Genomic DNA, 21,415 nt, shown 5'->3' on the forward strand with positions numbered 1-21,415 from the left:
TCAACTACTGGTGGGTCAACAACTTCTGGAATGACCAAGTTTGGATCTTTCTCAGACGGGTTTTCCCTCAGATAGTCAAAGAGAGTCTTGAAATCTCCAAGCAGAACAGGATACTTAGGAATCCAGATAACCATATCCCTGCATGGGTTTGCTTCCATTGCAGCAGCCAGTCTCAACTGTTCCATCTCATCCACAAAGGGCTTCTCTTCCAACAGATATCTACCTTTGAGACGAGCAAACCAGAAGTCTTCATAGTTTCTCAGAATTCCACGAGGACGTGGGGCAGCAGCTGCACAGACTTCCTGAAGTTCTAGAAGCAGAGCATCTGATTCTTTGCGAAAGATCCTCCAGAGGTTCCGCATAGCAACATCACTCAATTCAGAACTTTCAGCAATTCTGAGAGTATCAAATATGCTTCTGAGATTCCTCTTTGCTTTTTCAAAAAATTCACCAATAGGGTACCTTGAAAAGATAGGGTTGGGAAAGAAGTACGGTTGAGGATCTCTATTCAACTTATAAGAGGATTCTGCTTCAGTATCAGAATCTAACACTACCACTTCAGTGTCAGGTCGAGACCTGGGAGTGTAGTTGCAATCACGGAGCAACCGCTCATGTGATGCAGAAGTTGGAAGAATAGAGTCACTAAGGTTATTTTGGGAGGTGGAAGGGACAGGATTATAGTTGGCATGTGGAGGTGGTTGAGAGATGGAGATATTTGTTTGTGGTGGAAAGAGAGTTTGAATGGGTGGTATGTTCAGAACAAGATTGTCAACAGCTTGGTCAGAGACAAGATTAGTGGAGGATGAAGGAGACGGAATGGATTGAGGAGATGGTGGAGTTTTTGTGAAGGGAAATGGTGAGGGAGGAAGAGAATTGGATTTGTTTGTATGTGAAGAAGGAATGGTTATAGGGGAAGATGGTGGTGTAAGAATATGGACAACAACGGGTGATTCTGATGAGGCTTTTTCTGGTTCAGGGGTAGGTACAACCTCTATTGGTGTAACTTCTGAACGAACAACAGGAACAGAAATAGGTTCAGAAATGCATATACCTTTGGAACCTTTCAGAAGCGCTTTGGTCACATCCTCCGTTTTCTTCAGCTTTTTACTCTTCGGCTCTTCAATAATCTTTGCTTTGCCTCTAGAGATTTCTTTCCTTCTGACATAAGCCTGAACTTCTTGTTGGTTTTCAGCTTCTTGAGGGATATTGTCTTCATCAGAGCTTTGAATAATCATCTTCCTCTTCTTGGTTATCTTCTTTTCAACAACCTCAACAGTCTCATCATTTTTGTTTGACTTCTTCTTCTTTTTCTCTTTCTCAAAGTCATCAGATATGGCCTTAACAACATTAGCGATCACCTTTTTAGAAACCTCTTGTTTCTTAGAAACAGCAGAAGGATAATCATGCTTTCTTTTAGTCCTTTCTTCCCTCTTGCGATTTACTTTGAAAGGGGCACCTTTGTCTTGATCTTTAAAACTCTTATTCTCTTCAAGAGATTTCAGATAATCAGTTCTGACTTCAGGTACCTCACTATTGAAGAAGGTTTCAAAGTCAGCCAGAACTGTTTCTCTTATGGTTCTTGTTCCAGCTAGAGGTTCAGGAACTTTGAGAAAAGTGTCAATTATTTTCATCTTCTTTAAAGAGAAGGCATTCAGACAGGCTCCAGTGGTGACAGCAAGATCTTTGATGATACCTTCAGACTCCAGACTTTCAACAATCTTGGAATGTACCAGAAGGTTTGTAATAATCCTACCAAAAGGAATGGTTGTTCCAGCATTTTCCTTTCTGAAAGCATTCCTGGAATCCTTTACTGCTTTCCACATATGGTTGAAGATAATGTAAATCGCATCAACCTTCTTTTGAGTGGCAATGCAATAAAGAATATACCTTTGATCATTACTGATGAAATCCGAGGCATGAGTTGATTTCCTATGGTAGAAGCACCCGAGAAGGATCTTTGTCCAGATTCTGTAGATATCTTTCAAATTCTTAACATGTGTAGTTTTCTTGACATTTGAATAAAGAGTGGATAGAATATCTTCCACATCTTCTCTTTGATCAGACTCAAAAACCCCTTCAGGATTTTTCAGATCAAACATCACTCTTAGGATGTTTTCAGTAACAACAACAGACTTTCCATGGACGAAAGAGAGAATAGCTTTTGGTGCAACCACAGCATGTACCCAGAACTCTTTGACAAGATCCGGATAAACAGGGCCAACGAACTCAGCAAACAACGAGGTCCATCCTTGAAAGATGATGTCTTCTTTAAGATGAAATTGATTTTCTTCAAGGTTGTCAAAGTCGACCATGAGTTCACACAAAACTTCCAATTTATCTTTGGGGATGGAGCATGCAACAACAGGGGTGAGTTCCTGGTGTGTTTCATCGTGCATATGAAGAAGAGTAGATGAACCAGCAAAATGAGATGAAGAAGCAGCCATTGAACCAGAACGATCAAAAGAGAAGAACAAATATTGGGTTTTCGGTTAGGGTTTCAGAAATACTAAGAGGCTTTCAGACAGAATGTATGCAGGAAGAAAGTGGGACAAGGGAGCGAAAAAAAATATATGAGATGATTTGAAATGAATATATAGGAACGGATTTGAAAAGAATAAAAAAAATTAAACTGAACAGTTTCAGAATCAAGAGAAATCAATTTTATTAAATGATGAGAGAAGTAAGGAGAGAGAACGTGGTAAATGAAATGATTTAGAACAGTTACCTAGGTCGGCGTCTTTTCAACTGCACGCTTTGTACAAACCGTACAGACACGTGTTCATCATCAGATAATAGATGACAGCTGTAAATATCAGAGAGATTTTACGCCTTCAGATTTAGATCACTGCTTCTGATCTGATCTACTTTCTCTTCTGGGAACATTCCTTCTGAAGTGTGCTGATATAAATCTGAATGATCTTCTGATTCATTACTTCTGATGTACACAGCTTCTGGAGGTTCACTTCTTTGTTCTGCAGCTTCTGATAAGACAAAACTGTATCTGCAGAAATTCTTAAGCTCTTTGTTTTATCAAAAACAAGTTTATCATCAAAACATCAAAGCCTTAGAGGCAAACATCATAGATGGTTCCAAGACTAATAAGCTTCTTCTCTGAATTCCTACAAACATAGTTTCTTCAACAGATTTAAGAACCAGAACTTGGAAGACAATCTTTCTTCCCTTCAAGTGTTGAGAGCAACTTGAGTCCAGGTGTCATGTCATGTTGAATGTTGTCTTCTTTGTTGTCAAGAGAATCTGCAAAAGAAATAATCTTTTTCTTTGGTACCCACATCTTCTTGGGTCCTTTCTTGTTAGTTCTCCTCAAGTTCTGATTGAACTTGGGTTTGACATTATAAGCAATAAGAGGAACAGCATGATAATTTTTAATATGAGTTTCATGATATTTCCTAGGTTGTGTCACATGCTTCTTGGTGTGAGTTATGTGAAAACTTTGTGCATGTGAAGTGTGCCTAATATCATGAGAGTGGCCATACTTGAACTGATCATACAATGGCTTGTATGTGAGTTTCATTTCATCAACAGGTTCAAGTTTGTATGGGGTTTCACCCTCATAACCAATGCCAACTCTTTTGTTTCCAGACACAGCATATATCATAGAAGCTAGCTGACTTCTGCCAATACTTCTAGATAAGAACTTCCTGAAACTTAAATCATATTCCTTCAGAATATGGTTTAGACTAGGAGTGGATTTTTCTGAATTAGAAGGAGATCCAACATCATTGGATAATTTTAAAAGTTTATCTTTCAATTCAGAATTTTCCAATTCAAGCCTCTTTGTTTCAAATTCAAATAGCTTTTTCAGCTTTTTGTATTTAATACAAATCTGAGACTTGGATTCCAGAAGTTCAGTTAATCCAGAAACTAACTCATCTCTAGTAAGTTCAGAAAATACCTCTTTAGAATCTGATTCTGATGTAGATTCTGATCCGTCATCTTCTGTCGCCATCAGCGCACAGTTGGCCTGCTCGTCTTCTGAATCATCTTCTGACTCATCCCAGGTTGCCATAAGACCTTTCTTCTTATGAAACTTTTTCATGGGACTTTCCTTCTGAAGATTTGGACATTCATTCTTGTAGTGTCCAGGCTCATTGCATTCATAGCACATGACCTTCTTCTTGTCAAATCTTCTTTCATCAGAAGATTCTCCACGTTCAAATTTCCTTGAACTTCTGAAGCCTCTGAACTTCCTTTGCTTGGTCTTCCAGAGTTGATTTACCCTTCTGGAAATCATGGACAGTTCATCTTCTTCTTCAGATTCTGATTCTTCAGGATCTTCTTCTTTGGCCTGAAAAGCGTTAGTGCATTTCTTGATATTAGATTTTAATGCAATAGATTTACCTTTCTTTTGAGGCTCATTTGCATCCAGCTCAATCTCATGGCTTCTCAAGGCGCTGATAAGCTCTTCCAGAGAAACTTCATTCAGATTCTTTGCAATCTTGAATGCAGTCACCATAGGACCCCATCTTCTGGGTAAGCTTCTGATGATCTTCTTTACGTGATCAGCCTTGGTGTATCCTTTGTCAAGAACTCTCAATCCAGCAGTCAGAGTTTGAAATCTCGAAAACATCTTTTCAATGTCTTCATCATCCTCCATCTTGAAGGCTTCATACTTCTGGATTAAGGCTAGAGCTTTAGTCTCCTTGACTTGAGCATTTCCTTCATGAGTCATTTTCAAGGACTCATATATATCATAGGCTGTTTCCCTGTTTGATATTTTCTCATACTCAACATGAGAAATAGCATTCAGCAAAACAGTTCTGCATTTATGATGATTCCTGAAATGCTTCTTTTGATCATCATTCATTTCTTGCCTTGACAGCTTTGCGCCACTGGCATTTACTGGATGTTTGTAACCATCCATCAGAAGATCCCATAGATCACCATCTAGACCAAGAAAGTAACTTTCCAGTTTATCTTTCCAGTATTCAAAGTTTTCACCCTCAAATACCGGCGGTCTTGTATAACCATTGTTACCGTTGTATTGCTCAGCAGAGCCAGATGTAGATGCAGGTGGATTTGTCGGAGTTTCACCAGCCATCTTTTAAATGAAGCGTTTTTCTCTTCCTGAATCTTTTTCTAAACACGGTTAAGTGCTTGCACCTTAGAACCGGCGCTCTGATGCCAATTGAAGGATAGAAAAACACTTAGAAAGGGGGGGATTGAATAAGTGTGACTTAAAATCTTGGACGATAAAAATAAATTGCACAATTATTTTTATCCTGGTTCGCTGTTAACGAAGCTACTCCAGTCCACCCCCGCAGAGATGATTTACCTCAACCTGAGGATTTAATCCACTAATCGCACGGATTACAATGGTTTTCCACTTAGTCCACGACTAAGTCTTCTAGAGTATACAGATCACAACTTGATCACTCCAGGAACAACTGCTTAGTTCACTCCTAAGACTTTTCTAGAGTATACTGATCAACCTGATCACTCTAGTTACAAACTGCTCAGCCAACTGCCAAGACTTCCTAGAGTATACTGATCACACTGATCACTCTAGTTTCTTACAACTTAATGTAATTCTAAGAGTATTACAAATGCTTCTTAAAAGCGATAATCACAACTGTGATATTTCTCTTAACGTTTAAGCTTATTCTCACTAAAATATTACAACAGCAATGTAGTGAGCTTTGATGAAGATGAAGATTCTGAGTTTTGATTTGAACAGCGTTTCAGCAAGTTTGATATAAGTTGTTTTGGTGCAGAATCGTTAACCTTGCTTCTCATCAGAACTTCATATTTATAGGCGTTGAGAAGATGACCGTTGAGTGCATTTAATGCTTTGCGTGTTCCGTACAGCATTGCATTTAATGTTATACGCTTTTGTCAACTACCTCGAGCCTTGTTCACGCTGTGTCTACTGACGTTGCCTTTAGTAGCTTTAACGTTCCTTTTGTCAGTCAGCGTAGTCTGCCACGTGTACTTCCTTCTGATCTGATGTTTGTGAATACGACGTTTGAATATCATCAGAGTCAAACAGCTTGGTGCATAGCATCTTCTGATCTTCTGATCTTGAAGTGCTTCTGTTGCGTGATACCATCTTCTGATCTTCAGTGCTTCTGATCTCTTGTTCTTCTGATGCTTCCATAGACCCATGTTCTGATTCTGCTTCGACCATCTTCTGATGTCTTGCCAGACCATGTTCTGATGTTGCATGCTGAACCATTTGAGACACAACTTCTGAGCGCTGAATTATGCGTACTCTTTATATATTTCCTGAAAGGGAAATTGCATTGGATTAGAGTACCATATTATCTTAAGCAAAATTCATATTATTGTTATCATCAAAACTAAGATAATTGATAAGAACAAATCTTGTTCTAACAAATGGTATTGTCCATGATTTCTCTTGCCCTAGAACTCCACAGCAAAATGGAGTTGTAGAGCGAAAGAATATGACTCTACAAGAAATGGCCAGAACCATGATCAACGAAACCAATATTGCTAAGCATTTCTGGGCAGAAGCAATAAATACTGCATGTTATATTCAGAATAGAATCTCTATAAGACCTATTCTAACTAAGACTCCTTATGAATTGTGGAAGAACAGAAAGCCCAACATTTCATATTTTCATCCTTTTGGATGTGTTTGTTTCATTCTGAATACTAAAGATCATCTTGGTAAGTTTGATTCTAAGGCACAGAAGTGTTTCCTTCTTGGATATTCTGAACGCTCTAAAGGCTACAGAGTATACAATACTGAAACATTGGTTGTAAAAGAATCAATCAATATCAGATTTGATTACAAGCTTGGTCTTGAAAAGCCAAAGCAGTTTGAGAATTTTGCAGATATAGATATCTCAATCTCAGAAGCTGAAGAACCAAGAAGCAAAGTATCAGAAGCTGAAGATCTCAGAAGCAAAGGATCAGAAGATCAAGTTGCTGCGTCTTTAGAGAATCTCAAAATTTCTGAAGAGCCAACTATCAGAAGATCTTCAAGACTCACTTCTTCTCACTCAGAAGATGTGATCCTTGGAAAGAAAGATGATCCTATCAGAACAAGAGCATTCCTTAAGAACAATACAGAATGTCAATTAGGTCTTGTTTCTTTGATCGATCCAACTTCTGTTGATCAAGCTCTAGAAGATCCAGACTGGATAATTGCCATGCAAGAAGAACTAAATCAGTTTACAAGGAATGATGTATCGGATATGGTTCCTAGACCAAAAGGATTCAACATCATTGGAATCAAGTGGGTCTTCAAAAACAAGTTAAGCGAAAAAGGAGAAGTTGTAAGAAACAAAGCCAGACTGATTGCTCAGGGCTATAGTCAGCAAGAAGGGATTGACTATACAGAAACCTTTGCACCAGTGGCCAGGTTAGAATCTATGGGCTTATTGATTTCTTTTGCCACTCAACATAACATCACTCTATATCAGATGGATGTTAAGAGTGCCTTCTTAAATGGTTATATAGATGAGGAAGTCTATTTCCACCAACCTCCCGATTTTGAAGACTCTAAGTCTCCAGAACATGTTTTCAAACTAATGAAATCATTGTATGGATTGAAGCAAGCTCCTAGAGCTTGGTATGAAAGATTAAGTTCTTTCCTTCTGAACAATGGTTTCACTAGAGGACAAGTGGATACGACTCTCTTCTATAAAACATTTAAGAAAGATATTTTAATTTGTCAAATTTATGTTGATGATATTATCTTTGGAACCTCTAATGCTACACTTTGGAAGGAGTTTGCTAAGTCTATGCAGGCTGAGTTCGAGGTGAGCATCATGGGAGAACTCAAGTATTTTCTTGGGATTCAAATCAATCAAACTTCTGATGGAACATATGTTCATCAAACGAAGTATGTGAAAGAACTTCTGAAGAAGTTTAAACTTTCTGAAAGCAAAGAAGCCAAAACTCCTATGCATCCTACGTGTATCTTAGGTAAGGATGAGGTAAGTAAGAAGGTAGATCATAAGCTTTACAGAGGTATGATTGGATCTCTTCTATATCTTACTGCTTCTAGACCTGACATACTATTCAGTGTTTGTTTGTGTGCAAGATTCCAATCAGATCCTAGAGAATCTTACTTAACAGCTGTTAAGAGAATTCTGAGGTATCTGAAAGGTACTACTAATGTTGGTTTAGTCTACAGAAGATCTGAAGATTACAACCTAGTAGGATACTGTGATGCTGACTATGCTGGAGATAGAGTTGAAAGGAAAAGTACTTCTGGAAGTTGTCAATTTCTTGGAAGTCACCTGATCTCCTGGTACAGCAAGAAGCAAGCTACCATTGCCCTCTCAACAACAGAAGCAGAATATGTTGCTGCTGCTGGTTGTAGCACACAGATTCTCTGGATGAAGAGTCAGTTAGAAGATTATCAGATATATGAGAGTAACATTCCTATCTTCTGTGATAATACCTCTGCTATATGTTTATCTAAGAATCCAATCTTACATTCCAAAGCTAAACATATTGATATTAAACATCATTTCATTAGGGACTATGTTCAGAAGGGTGTTATTTCTTTAAACTTTGTTGATACAGACCATCAATAGGCTGATATCTTTACAAAACCCCTTGATGAAGATAGGTTTAAGTTCATTCTGAAGAATATCAGTATGGATTTATGCCCAGAATGAGAAGATGAGAAGTTCTGACGTGTGGATAAGTTCTGAAATGTGTTTGGATTATCTTCTTATAAGAAGTTCTGATTGTGATCATTTAGAAGTTCTGATTCCGTTATTACTAACGTTTCATTATCTAAGTTGATTCAGAATCTTTTTTAAAGTAAAACAGTTGTCACTAGTTGGACAAGTATGCGTGCAGTTAAGGAGACGCCGCCCTAGGTAACAGTGCAAATCATTTCAAATTTCACATTATCTCTCCTAACATCATCTCTCATTAAATGCAATTGATTCCATGTTATCTATAATCATATTCATTCAAACACGTATTGCATTTCACTTCAAATTTGTCCCTTTATATACTCATCTTCACATTCATTTCATCGTTTTACATTATCTCTCTTCATTCATCTCGCTCTCTCTCTTTCATTGTTTGCATAAACCCTAGTTCTAAACCGAATCTCAGAGAATCTTCATGCTTTCTTCATCAAGTACTCAAAGAAGAAAAATGTCATCTGCTCATCTTGTTCAACGCAAATACGGTTACGCTCCGTTGAAGATGTGTTCTATTCTGTCAACTGAACTGGAAGTTCTTTGTGAATCTTCGGTAGATTTTGAAAACCTAAGGATACATGGTTTCAATACAAATGCTGAAACGATGGAACAAGGTTGGTCAAACTACCTTGAAAGAATGGTTGGACCAGTATATCCTGATTTAGTAAAGGATTTATGGGTTCATGCAACGGTTACTCCAACAGTTATCATCTCCTTCGTGTTAGGGCATGAGGTTGTGGTAACTGAGAAATTGATCAGAAAGTTGTACCATCTAGAGGATGAAGAAGGAAGCACGGGTGCTCTTCCTGGTAGAGTTGATTGGGAAACAGTTGATAAAGAAATATCTACTGCTTCTGGTGTTGCATCTCATCAAACTGGTTCGTTGAAGCCGTTCTACAGAGTTTGGGCTGAGATTATTCTAGGATCTCTCTATCATAGAAAGCCATCCTTTACCTCTACGTACATCAATCAGGATCAGAAGTTTTCTCTTTTCTGCATTGGAAAAGGGACTGAAGTTAATATCTCAAACATTCTATTTCAACATTTGAAAACAAATATTGAAGAATCACGAGATGAAGAACGCAAGAAGTATCCAGATTTCAAGAAGAACGTCATCCCTCTTGCCAGAATGATTTCAGACATTCTGATAGAAAGTGGCATGTTGGAACTTCTGAAAACTGTTGGGACGCCCAAGTTCTTTTGTGTCATTCAAGGGCACACTCTGAATGCTTTTGATCTACAAAGCATGTGTTTGATTGAGAAGGTAACTTCTGTTCCCAGAATATTTCCAGATATTCTGACTAGAAGAGTTCCTGTTGAAGGTTTTTCTCAGTTGTTCAAAGAAGAGCTTGACAAGGCTGTTAAGCGTTATTTGAAGTCTTCTGTCAAAGCTCAATCTTCTGTTGATCCTGCATGGATTCGAGGAAGAGTTCTTCCATCTCTGGCTGAGTTGCAGAAGAAGGAACAGAAGAAGAAAGAAAAGAGATTGAAAAGAAAAGCTTCAGAAAAAGAAGCTAAGCAAGCTAAGAAGCATAAGATCACTTATGATCCTCTCAAAGTAAATTCCAAAGAATTTCAGGAGAAGAGCGTCAGGGAATCTTTCCGTGCTTTGAATGCTGCTTGTTCCTCTCAAAGTAAGCCTCCTCCTTCTGAACCCCATAACACTTTCTCTATCCCAAACAGTTCCCAACCACCTCCTTCTACCCTAATCTTAAATCCCCAACCACTAAATGTTTGTCCCCCAACACCTTCTGATATTCCATCTTCATCTAACCTCGCCACAGAGTCTCCACCTTCATTAACCCCTTCTTTACCAACCAGAAAATCCAACCCTTACTCCCTTCTTTACCCTAACTATTGCTTCACTTTTAACCCTCCTGAACCCACCATTCCTATTGACCTTGCTTTGTTCAATATAAAGTTCAGCAAGAGGATGGAAATTTTGAGAGTTGCTCGTGACTCCAAGCTAGATCATGTTGCTACTCAGGGCTTATGGAATCGCTTCAGAAAGGATTTTCAGAATGATGCACTTAACATCCAGAAGAGATGTGTCGCTGAAGCATCGGGATCTTCTAGTTACTGCTTGGATCTTGATGATGGCAAGTACTATCATCCAATCAGAAATTGGAGATCTCTTGAGGAGAAGAAGTTTGTGGATGAGTTGGAAGAAGAACCATGTCTGACTATGGTCGTTTGGAAGCCAAAATATCCTGTTCTGACTGGAGATTTTCAATGGCTATTCAACTGGCTAAGGGAGAATGCTTCTAAGGAAGCACCAAATATGGTCATTCCTGAAGTTGTCTACCCTTCAGAAGTTGCTGCTCCCATTCCGCCAAAGAATCTGGCTGAGATTCTTAAGGCTCTGGGGAATGAATATTCTGAGATCCCTGATCCAAAATATGTTGAAGATGCTTCTGTGTCAGAGGCTAATGTTGAGAAGGAAGATGCTGAGAATCATTCTTCTGAGAAAAGTCATGTTCAGGAAAATCAAGAAGATGTTCTCATTTTGGATGTTCCTGTTGGAAATACTATCCCTCTGAATGATAGCTGTGGAGCTTCCTCTTATGAACCTTCAGTTCTGGCGAACGCTATCAAGGCTCTTCAACAGAACCAAGATGTTCTAGCTTCTCGCTTGGATAAGCATGATGAAGCACATGAGGAATTCAGAACCTTCATGAAGAAGCAGTCTGAAAGCACCTCTGAGATTCAAGACCTTCTGGCCAGATTAGTTTCTAAGCTAGGCTAGTCGTAGTCCTTTGGTCTTAGTTGTTTTCTTTTGTTCTTGCATCTGTTTTCTTGCATCTTCTGTATCTTCTGATAATTTTTGTTGGATCAATGAAATTTATCTTCTCTCTATATTGTTTGTTTTTCATCTGAATCTTTTATATGCTTTTTGGTGTTATGACAAAAAGGGGGAGAAAACGTGATAATTGATTTGATTTATATTATCAGTTGCTGGGATTAAGTCTCAACATTTCTAACAATATTTGCAAGTTCTATGTCTTTGAGAATATCTTTGCAGGATTGGCATAAGAATATCTTTTTGTCATAAGAAGCAAATACATGAAGAACATGTGATTGGCCTGAGAAGCAAACACATGAAGAATATGCGATTTCAAGATAGAAGCATGTTCTTGGAAATTGAAGCAAGCTTAGTGCTATGAAACTTCAAAGATCAGAAGCAAGAAGGAAAAATGTTTTGATATTCTCGTGGCAGAATATGCTCTAACACATTCTTATCCCTCATATTGTTCTGATATACATTTTGTTTAAGAACTAACCAGGATTTTGCTCTGATATTTGTTCCTTCTTAAAAGAATGTTTATGATTCATTCATGCTCTGACTTTTGTCGTTTAGTTTGTTCTGAAACATTTCAGGATGTAGAGATGCTCTGATGATGCTCTGGTACATTCAACAATGTTCTGATACAATCTAGCATGCAATGATTCAAGAAGAAATTCAAAGCTCTGAAGCTGTCCTATGGAAGCAAGAAGCAGAAGCTCTGAATGTTCTGAAGATTTAAACAAATGTGAAAGTCTCGACTAAAATGGAAAATACTCAGGGAAGTCTTTTATTTAAAATTCTTCTAGTATTTATTTCAGGGGAGATTGTTAATCTCAGGGGGAGACATATTCACACTATGTTTATATGCTTATGCTATAACTGTGTAAATTGTCTTTAGTCATCTGATATTCTGATTGCAAATTCATATCAATTATATATGTTTTTGTCATCATCAAAAAGGAGGAGATTGTTAGAACAAGATTTGTTCTGATCAATATTCTTAGTTTTGATGATAACAATTTGTATAAATTTTTTATAAGACAATGTGGTACTCTAATCCTATGCATTTTCCATTTCAGGAAATATATATAGAGTATGCACAAATCAGCGCAAGAAGCATTGACTCAAAAGGTTCAAGTATGCAACATCAGAACATGCTCTCGCAAGACATCAGAAGATGGTCAAGCAGAATCAGAATATGGTCTACTGAAGCATCAGAAGAACTTGAGATCAGAAGCAGAAGCACTGAAGTTCTTATGGTATCACGCTAAAAAGATCTTCAAGGTCAGAAGACAAGAAGATGCTATGCACCAAGCTGTTTGACTCTGATATATTCAAACATTGTATCTACAAAGATCAGATCAGAAGCAAGTACAAGATGGCAGGCTACGCTGACTAACAAAAGGAACGTTAGAAGCTATTAAAGGCAAAGTCAGTAAAAGCAGGAAAAGCAAGGCTCGAGGTAGTTGACAAAAGTGTGAAACATTAAATGCAATGTTGTACGGATCATGCAACGCATTAAATGCTCCCAACGGTCATCTTCTCAAACGCCTATAAATAGAAGTTCTGATGAGAAGCTGAACACAACACCTTGCGCAAACATACAGAAATGCTGTCAAACTCAAAAGCTCTCAAACTTCATCTTCAACCTCACTTCATTACTGTTGTAATATCTTAGTGAGATTAAGCTTAAACTTTAAGAGAAATATCACAGTTGTGATTATAGCTTTTTAAGAAGCATTGTATAACTCTTGTAAGAATTTGTTTACATTCATTTGTAAAGAACTAGAGGAGATCAAGTTGTGATCAGATTCTTTATAAAGTCTTAGAGGGTATCTAAGCATTGTGTTCCTAGAGTGATCAGGTTGTGATCAGAATACTCTAGAAGACTTAGAGGGTATCTAAGTGGAAAACCATTGTAATCAAGTGTGATTAGTGGATTAAATCCTCGGGTGAGGTAAATCACTCTAAGGGGGTGGACTGGAGTAGTTTCGTTAAATACGAACAAGGATAAAAATCATTGTGCAATTGTTTTTATCTTAAGAGTTTTTAAAGTCACGCTTATTCAAACCCCCCTTTCTAAGTGTTTTTCTATCCTTCACAATCACCACATATCACGTCATAAACACAATTATACATGCCAACAATATATAATTCACCAAAGTCATAAAATCCTGATTTTTAAAATAACATCGAGCCTCTGCCCGTTTCATCACCCCAACACGTAGAATATATCATGAGCTTCACCGTGCTCGAAACGGCACTAAAAACAGATCAACGGTTTGAAAGTTATGAATTTTAAAAAATCAAATATTTTTCCAAAAAGCTACAGCGTAACCGGTTACGTCCACGAAACTGTTACTTTTTTCAGAAAAACCTTCAGTGTAACCGGTTACAAGAATAGTGTAACCGGTTACGCTTGACGTAACTCTATTCGCTATTACCCTAAACAGGCTGTAACCGGTTATAGGAATAGCGTAACCGGTTACGAACTCGAAAGAATTAAATTTTGGAATATAACACTCAGTGTAACCGGTTACTTAACCGATTACGACCCGTCTGCAACTGCAATTTCACTTTTTGACAGCATTTCAGCCCCTCTACTCAATCCAATCTATACCAGTTCGATTATAACACAATTACAAATCTAATTTCAAAGGTTTCACATAAAGTTATTAAGCAATAAGTCTATTTCACATCACCAATCATCCACAAACATTCAATTGCGTACAACCTATGAATTTGAGCCCTAAACTTCAAACCCAAAACCTAACATATATCACAATTGACACAAACAATATACTCATTTCAATCATATCATCTACAAACCAATAAAAGATGATAATCGGAAGAGTCCCCCTTACCTTAGCTTAGTTCTTGGGTTCTTCCTCTTTCTCTGTTCTTCGCACTTTCACGTGCTTCTCTTCTCCTTTTCTTCTTTGCTCTTTTGCTTCTAATTACCAATTCTCCTCTTTTCCTTATTTTATGAAAAATAAAAATAGCTTTAGTAAGGGCCTAACACTTAGCACCCCCTTTTCACTAAACACGGCACTAAGCCCAATAACATTATTTCTCACTCTTCTCCACTTAATCCAATAAAATGCCAAGTAATCCCAGTAAATAATTTAAATTTTAATCAAATTAAATAAGGAAAAATATGGGGTGTTACACCATGTAGCCATTTCATCATCCTATCAATATCTGCTTTGGGAGATTCGGGAGGCGTGGAAGATGGAAGAAGAGGAGAAGATGATTTATTTTTGAAATCCATCGATGGAATGGAAGTCCAATTAATAGATATGAGATAGTATTTACTTTGGAGGGGGTTCGTTTATATATTGATGTCTGTGGGTCTGCCACACCTCCCTCAATGTATAGAGCTCAATTATTTATTATTTGTTCTTTGCATCATCTACATCATTAATTTAATGTTAATCTAAAAAATTCAATTTACTAAAATATTTAGAATACCTTTTCTTAAGTTAATATTTTATCTTACTATAATATTTCAATATTATTATAAATTTTCCCTGATAAATAATCAAATGTATAAGTTCATGTATTTTAGATATATTAAACATAATTTTCATCAGTAAATATGGAACGCATTAGTTATTCTTTGACCAACCTTAGAGAAACTTATAAATCATTTACGTCAAATTTGATTTTAAAGTAAAAATGATTTTCTTTTTTTCTTTTTTCCTTTTTTATTCACAAAGTAAGAAAAAAGACTGCTTAAAAAGGAAACGGATAAATTTAGTTTGTCATTGTGCATGCATGTCATTATATTTTGTCATTGTATAGAAAAACCATAAATGAAATAAAAATACACGATAAATTTAGTTTGTCATTGTGCATGCATGTCATTATATTTTGATTCATATACGTAGAAACAGGAACTAAATTGGTGGTTCCATCATTGACCTTTTTAATGCGGAGTTTCTATCTCTTTCGGGTCTTAGAGATACAAGAGATGTATCTCTTCTTTCGCTCTTCTTCACTTTCGAACTTATAGTGAATTAAAGCCACATGATTAGCAAATTTCTGAGATGTACTAAATACTTTGAAGCACTTTGGACATGTGTATGGTCCATATTTTTTGAATGGTAGACTGTGGATTCTACCATCATCAATGTTCTAATCTTTCTTCTTCCTTTTCATGTTGTTCTTGTTACCAACGTTGTCATCATCTCCATCAGCAAGATCAAATTTAAGTGTCTGACATAACGGCATGTGTTATTGTGGTGATGAACCACGGATATCAGGATGATAGGTAGTCATGGAAGCATTGATCATCACGTTTTTTATGTTGGTGGCATCGCCAATATTATTGTTATTCGATGATGCATGTGAACTTCCAAATTGGGCTTCGAGCATCTGCATTGCTCTCCTAATTCCTGGAGCATGGCTACTGATATTGTTGGTAGCACTTGAAGATGAAGAGTCATATTCGAATAAAGAGTATGTGTAATTCCTTGGGAATTGATCATGGGTATGCAACCATTTCATCATCCTATCAATATTTGTATTGGGAGATTCAGGAGGTGGGGGAGGTGGAAGAAGAGGAGAAGAGGATTTATTTTCGAAATTCATCGATGGAATGGAAGTCAAATTAACAGATATGAGATAGTATTTACTTTGGGGGGGGTCGCTTATATATTGATGTTTGAGGGTCTGTCACACCTCCATCAATGTATAGAGCTCAATTATTTGTTCCTTGCATTAGCTACATCATTAATTTAATCTTAGTCTAGAAAATTAAATTTACTGAAATATTTAAAATACCTTTTTTTTTTAATCAAGGAATAAAATAAGAGGAGTACTAGGGGTACTCAATCCCTCTTACAAAAATCGGAATAATTCGAAGAGACATTCGAAATTACATACCAATTGAAATCTAGCTTAAGAAATGCAAAGGATCTTTGCAAAAATCATAAAAATTACAATTGTCGTAAGTAATTTCGCCGTGGAAAGACCATTTCCATATCAACACTTTTATACTCCAAACAATGTCTGTGACACTCCAACTATCATTCCCGAAAATGACTTTGTTCCTCATTCTCCACACCCCCAACACACCGTTATCCAAACCAAGCTCTCTGTTCCCTTCTTCACTTTCTTCCTCCTAAAGCCCTCGAAGGCTAAAAGAAAGTTCTCCCAAACCAACGGAAGCAATTCCAAATCCATCTCTAACCACTCCAAGATGAAACTCCACACTTTCTTAGCTAAAACACAAGAAAAGAGAAGGTGCGCTATACTTTCCTCACTATCTTTACAAAATACACAAAAAAGATCGGAAGGAGAGGAGAAAATACCTCTAACAAAAAGGAGATTTTTAGATGGGAGTCTATCAATCAAAACCCTCCAAGCAAAAGTTTTAAATCTAAAAGGAATTAAAGCTTTCCAACCCAACTTCAACGCCTTCTCTCTTTCCGGAATAAAAATAGAACAAAGAATATTTACCGAAAGATAATCATAACAAGACCTTACCGAAAAATTCTCATCTCCGTTCAGAGTCCACCAAGTATCATCCTCCCTCCCACACTCCGGCGAGCTACCAACGAACAACACCTTTAACTCTTGAAGCCGATTCCAAATGAAAGAATTATTAGTAGCGGTAACACCCAAATTACTCCACCTTCAACTACCATATTCCCACTCTCCCATACCTTTTTTAATTTAATATTTTATCTTACTCCAATATTCCAATATTGTTAAAATAAACTATTCCCTGATAAATAATCAAATGTATATGTTCATGTATTTGAGATATTAAACACAATTTTCATCAATAAATATGGAAAGCAATAATTATTCTTTGACCAATCATAGAGAAACTTATAAATCATTTTTGTCCAATTTGATTTTAAAGTAAAAATGATTTTATTGTTACTTTGTTTCTTAACAAAGTAAGAAAGATGACTGCTTCAAAAGACAACGGGTAAATTTAGTTTGTCATTGTGCATGCATGTTATTAAATTTTGACATTGTATAGAAAAACCATAAACAAAATAAAAAGACAAGGTTCACAAAAATTATATGATTAAAAATATTTAAAACAAAAATTTGTGCAAGAGCCCTAATATGTGTTGAAAACAAATAGAGGCAACAATCATAAGAAATAAGTAAAAACAAGAATCGAAACCCTTTTAAAATGTGAAATTTTATTTGAATTCCTTCTGATTTAAAAAAAAAAATTATGACTTTTCTATTCGTTTCTCCCTCGCACCTATTATAAATATTGTATATTTGTCTTAAGACTTATAATCATAAAATTTTCATGTCAAAAATAATATAACATATTTTTTTCTTATTCTATTTAATCCAAATTTTAATTTACGATATATATAATCTCATTTAAAAGTTTAATTTTTAAAGTAAATTAGTAATTCATTAAATAAAATGTTAAATAAGGATATATGCCAAATGTGAAACTAGAAATGCATGTATAAAATTAAAAAATTACTTTGAACTAAAATTAGAAAAACTCTTAAAAAATTCTTTTTTTACTAAAAACGAGACGAGTCTATGTTTAGACTAATCTTTTTGACAAAATCTTAATTTAAATCTCTTATACATTTATTTAAATTTTGATAAAAGTAATATGGATCTTTAAAAGATAGTATATAAGTAACTTTTACCTATTTTAGTAAAAATAAATATTTTTAATCTTATTAATAAGATATATATATATATATATATATATATATATATATATATATATATATATATATATATATATATATATATATATATATATATATATATGGGAGCATATCAAGTGAGAGCATTTTTAAATGAGAGATGAGAGGAAGAAATATCAACCATTAGATTTATCAAGAGAGAGAAATTAATAGCCTCATTAATGTAGTAACATTCTCTCTCTTGATGAATCCAATAGTTGATATTTCTTCCTCTTATCTCTCATTTAAAAATGCTCTCACTTGATATGCTCCTATATATATATATATATATATATATATATATATATATATATATATATATATATATATATATATATATATATATATATATATATATATATATATATATATATATATATATAATGTAGGAGAGAGAAAAAAAGATTCACCATAATCTCCACCATTTATTTTAAAATCCAATGGTTCAGATTCATTCTCAAATTCTCATATAAAAAAGACATTTTCATATGATATGCCATATATAGACATTTTCAAAAAAGTACAATAAATTCTCGATCCCCTTAAAAACTAGTCCAAAGTAGTCTCTTACAATATAAATATTTATTTGGACTATCAACCCTTTTTCCAGTATACGGAATTGATTTAGGACGTCTTGCAGACAAGACTAATTAAATCTAAAAATAGTCTGATTTTTAGTTCAATAAGAAGCAAATATGTGCTTATTGGTGTACTGCTAAAGCTGAATATGGTGAGACAAGAAGAAGTTTCTCTCAACTAGTGTGGATGAATCATATGGTGAAGGAACGTGATGTCAAGCAGGATGGTATGACATTAAAGGGTGAAGATTTGAATTCTAATAGATGTCTCATTCAACATGGTTGGAACAAGAATCTTGAAAGTCGTAATCAACTCATCAGGAATATTGTTGAACTCAAGGTTGTTATTTTGGAGCATGTAGACACTAAGGAACAATTGACTATTATGTTTACTAAAGTTTCATATGCAAATAAATTTGAGAACATGAGCAGTGTGCTAGGAATTTGCACTATTTAAGAGTTATAGCAATTACATGTATGGAGGATTGCAACAAATATATTGTTCTTTCTCTATTTTTTGATACATGATGAGCCTAAGCAAGTTGATGTTATTACAAGATGGAACAAAAGAGCTCTGCAAGATAAAAGGGCTGATTTGAAGAAGACATGTTCTAAGGTGGTGGCAAGGGAGTTCAGTGTCAACATTTCTAAAACATGTGACAACATCAAGAAGTGCAGAATGATTTTCGACAGAGATAAAAGGTGGAAGATCACTTGAAGATGATCATGTGTTTCCATCTGATAATTTGTGTTTCCAATTTTATTTGTACATTTACTATATTTTTGTCCTTTTTGACTAAAAAGGGGGCGTAAAGTGTTAGTGTTTTGTTTAGTTTTTAGGAGTAAAGAGTGTTGTCATGTCAAAAGTCTTGACATTTTGATGAATGATAGGATTGTATTACTGCTTAGAAAGAGTAGTATTTATTGTTGCTTGTTATGTATGCAACCTATTTTGGATTTGAGCATGATTGTCTGTCATGTTTGATTTGTGTTGTACTTTGTGGAATTGTTTCTCCTGCTATTGCTGATATGTGTAAACTTGGACAATTTATGATTATTTGGATGTTTCCTTGAGAAGGATTTTTTATTTCATATGACATGGAGAGTACTCTAACAGGTGGAGCATAGTGCTTGTGTGCTAAGGTTAACTTTTCTCAGCTATGTTTGTTGGTTATGTGACGTCTAATAGGATATCATGACATATGATCTCTAGAAATTTGATATTATGAGTTGTGAGAGAATGTCAATTCTCTCTATGTGTGTGACGTTGATCTCTCTGTAAAAGGTTGACCAGCTAACATTTAATATGACTTGAGCTCAACAATCAAACATGGTTTTGTAACACCAATTTGATAGAACAATTGCACTTTTAAAGATGGCCATGAACATTCAAAGTATTTTTGTAAGAATTCGAGATATGAAAAGATAAGGAATCAATAATTTTAGTGATTTCACTTCATCGTGAATTACACACTTAACCAACTAACTTGAAACTGATAAGCACTACAATCAAGACGTACACATCTGGTGTTGGTGGTGCACTAGTCGTTCTCGGTCACACCATCTCTAAACGCTTGATGGGTCATTTACCCGACCAAGGACGTTTGTTCACCGTTGGCATCGTCGTAGTGGCTGATGCTTCCATCTCCTTCGTTTGCGTTTGAGATCATCGTCTTCTGTTTTAGATGTGCTCAAGATCTGTGGTTGTGATTCACGTTTGGGTTGGGCCAATCTAGAATTGATAGCTCCAATGTGGGTCAGATCCGGATCTTGACAGTGGTTTTTTATTCGTCGGTGTTTTCGTGATTGCTTTTAGTTCTCCGACATTGGCATTTCCATCGTCTTCTTCGGTGGACCTTTTAACGACTATGGCTTTGCCACAGTCGCAGGTTTGTTTTCTGGTGCAAGTTTAGTGTCCTTGTCTTTTGATCTTCTGATTATTTTTCAGATATGTTGAGATCTGCAGATTTTGATTTTTAAGGTTTGTCTCCTTTGCATCGGTACCAACTTTATATTTGTATTAGTTATCGCGGTCGATATCAAATTGAGTGGATATCTATATCATTTTTTGATGTTTGAATGTTTGGCTCGAAAGAGCCGTTTTACTTACTGTTTTTATCGTAGGATTTCCATGGTATGTTGATATAATGGGTTGTTAGGGTGAGAATTTGTTTCCGTTTTGGTGGTGAAATTCATTTGCTATTCTTGAAGATATGGATTGTGTTTATCAATTCACACAATTTCTCTGGATTGTACATGTAGTAAGTGTTTGCATTTCGGTTTTGGCTCATGCACGAGTTCTCTGGTTTGTACTTGTAGTACGTGTTAATGTTGTTTTGTAGTACCTTTTGGTTGTATCTTTTTACTGGGTTTTGATTTTTGTCCCCCAAAATATTGTACTCTGCTTTTTATTTAAATCTATTTGCAATTATTTAAAATAAAATAAAAAAAACTAACTTGAAACCAAATGCCTCTTACTATTGTCACGCTCAACCAACTAAATTGAAATATACATAGCCAATTTTCCTGCTGGTTAAACATTAGCACCCTAGATGACGTGTGTAAAAAGAAATCTTGACATCTATAGTTTTAAATCATCCGTTTCTCAATATTTAGATCAATGACTTCCCTCTACATTCAAGTCAGCAAATCATTTCGAATAATCTAAACTTCGAATAATCTAAAAGTGGAAGAAAAGAAAATCATCAACCTACCACG

Source organism: Vicia villosa, linkage group LG2 (assembly GCF_029867415.1).
Source record: "Vicia villosa cultivar HV-30 ecotype Madison, WI linkage group LG2, Vvil1.0, whole genome shotgun sequence".
Classification (NCBI taxonomy): Eukaryota; Viridiplantae; Streptophyta; class Magnoliopsida; order Fabales; family Fabaceae; genus Vicia; species Vicia villosa.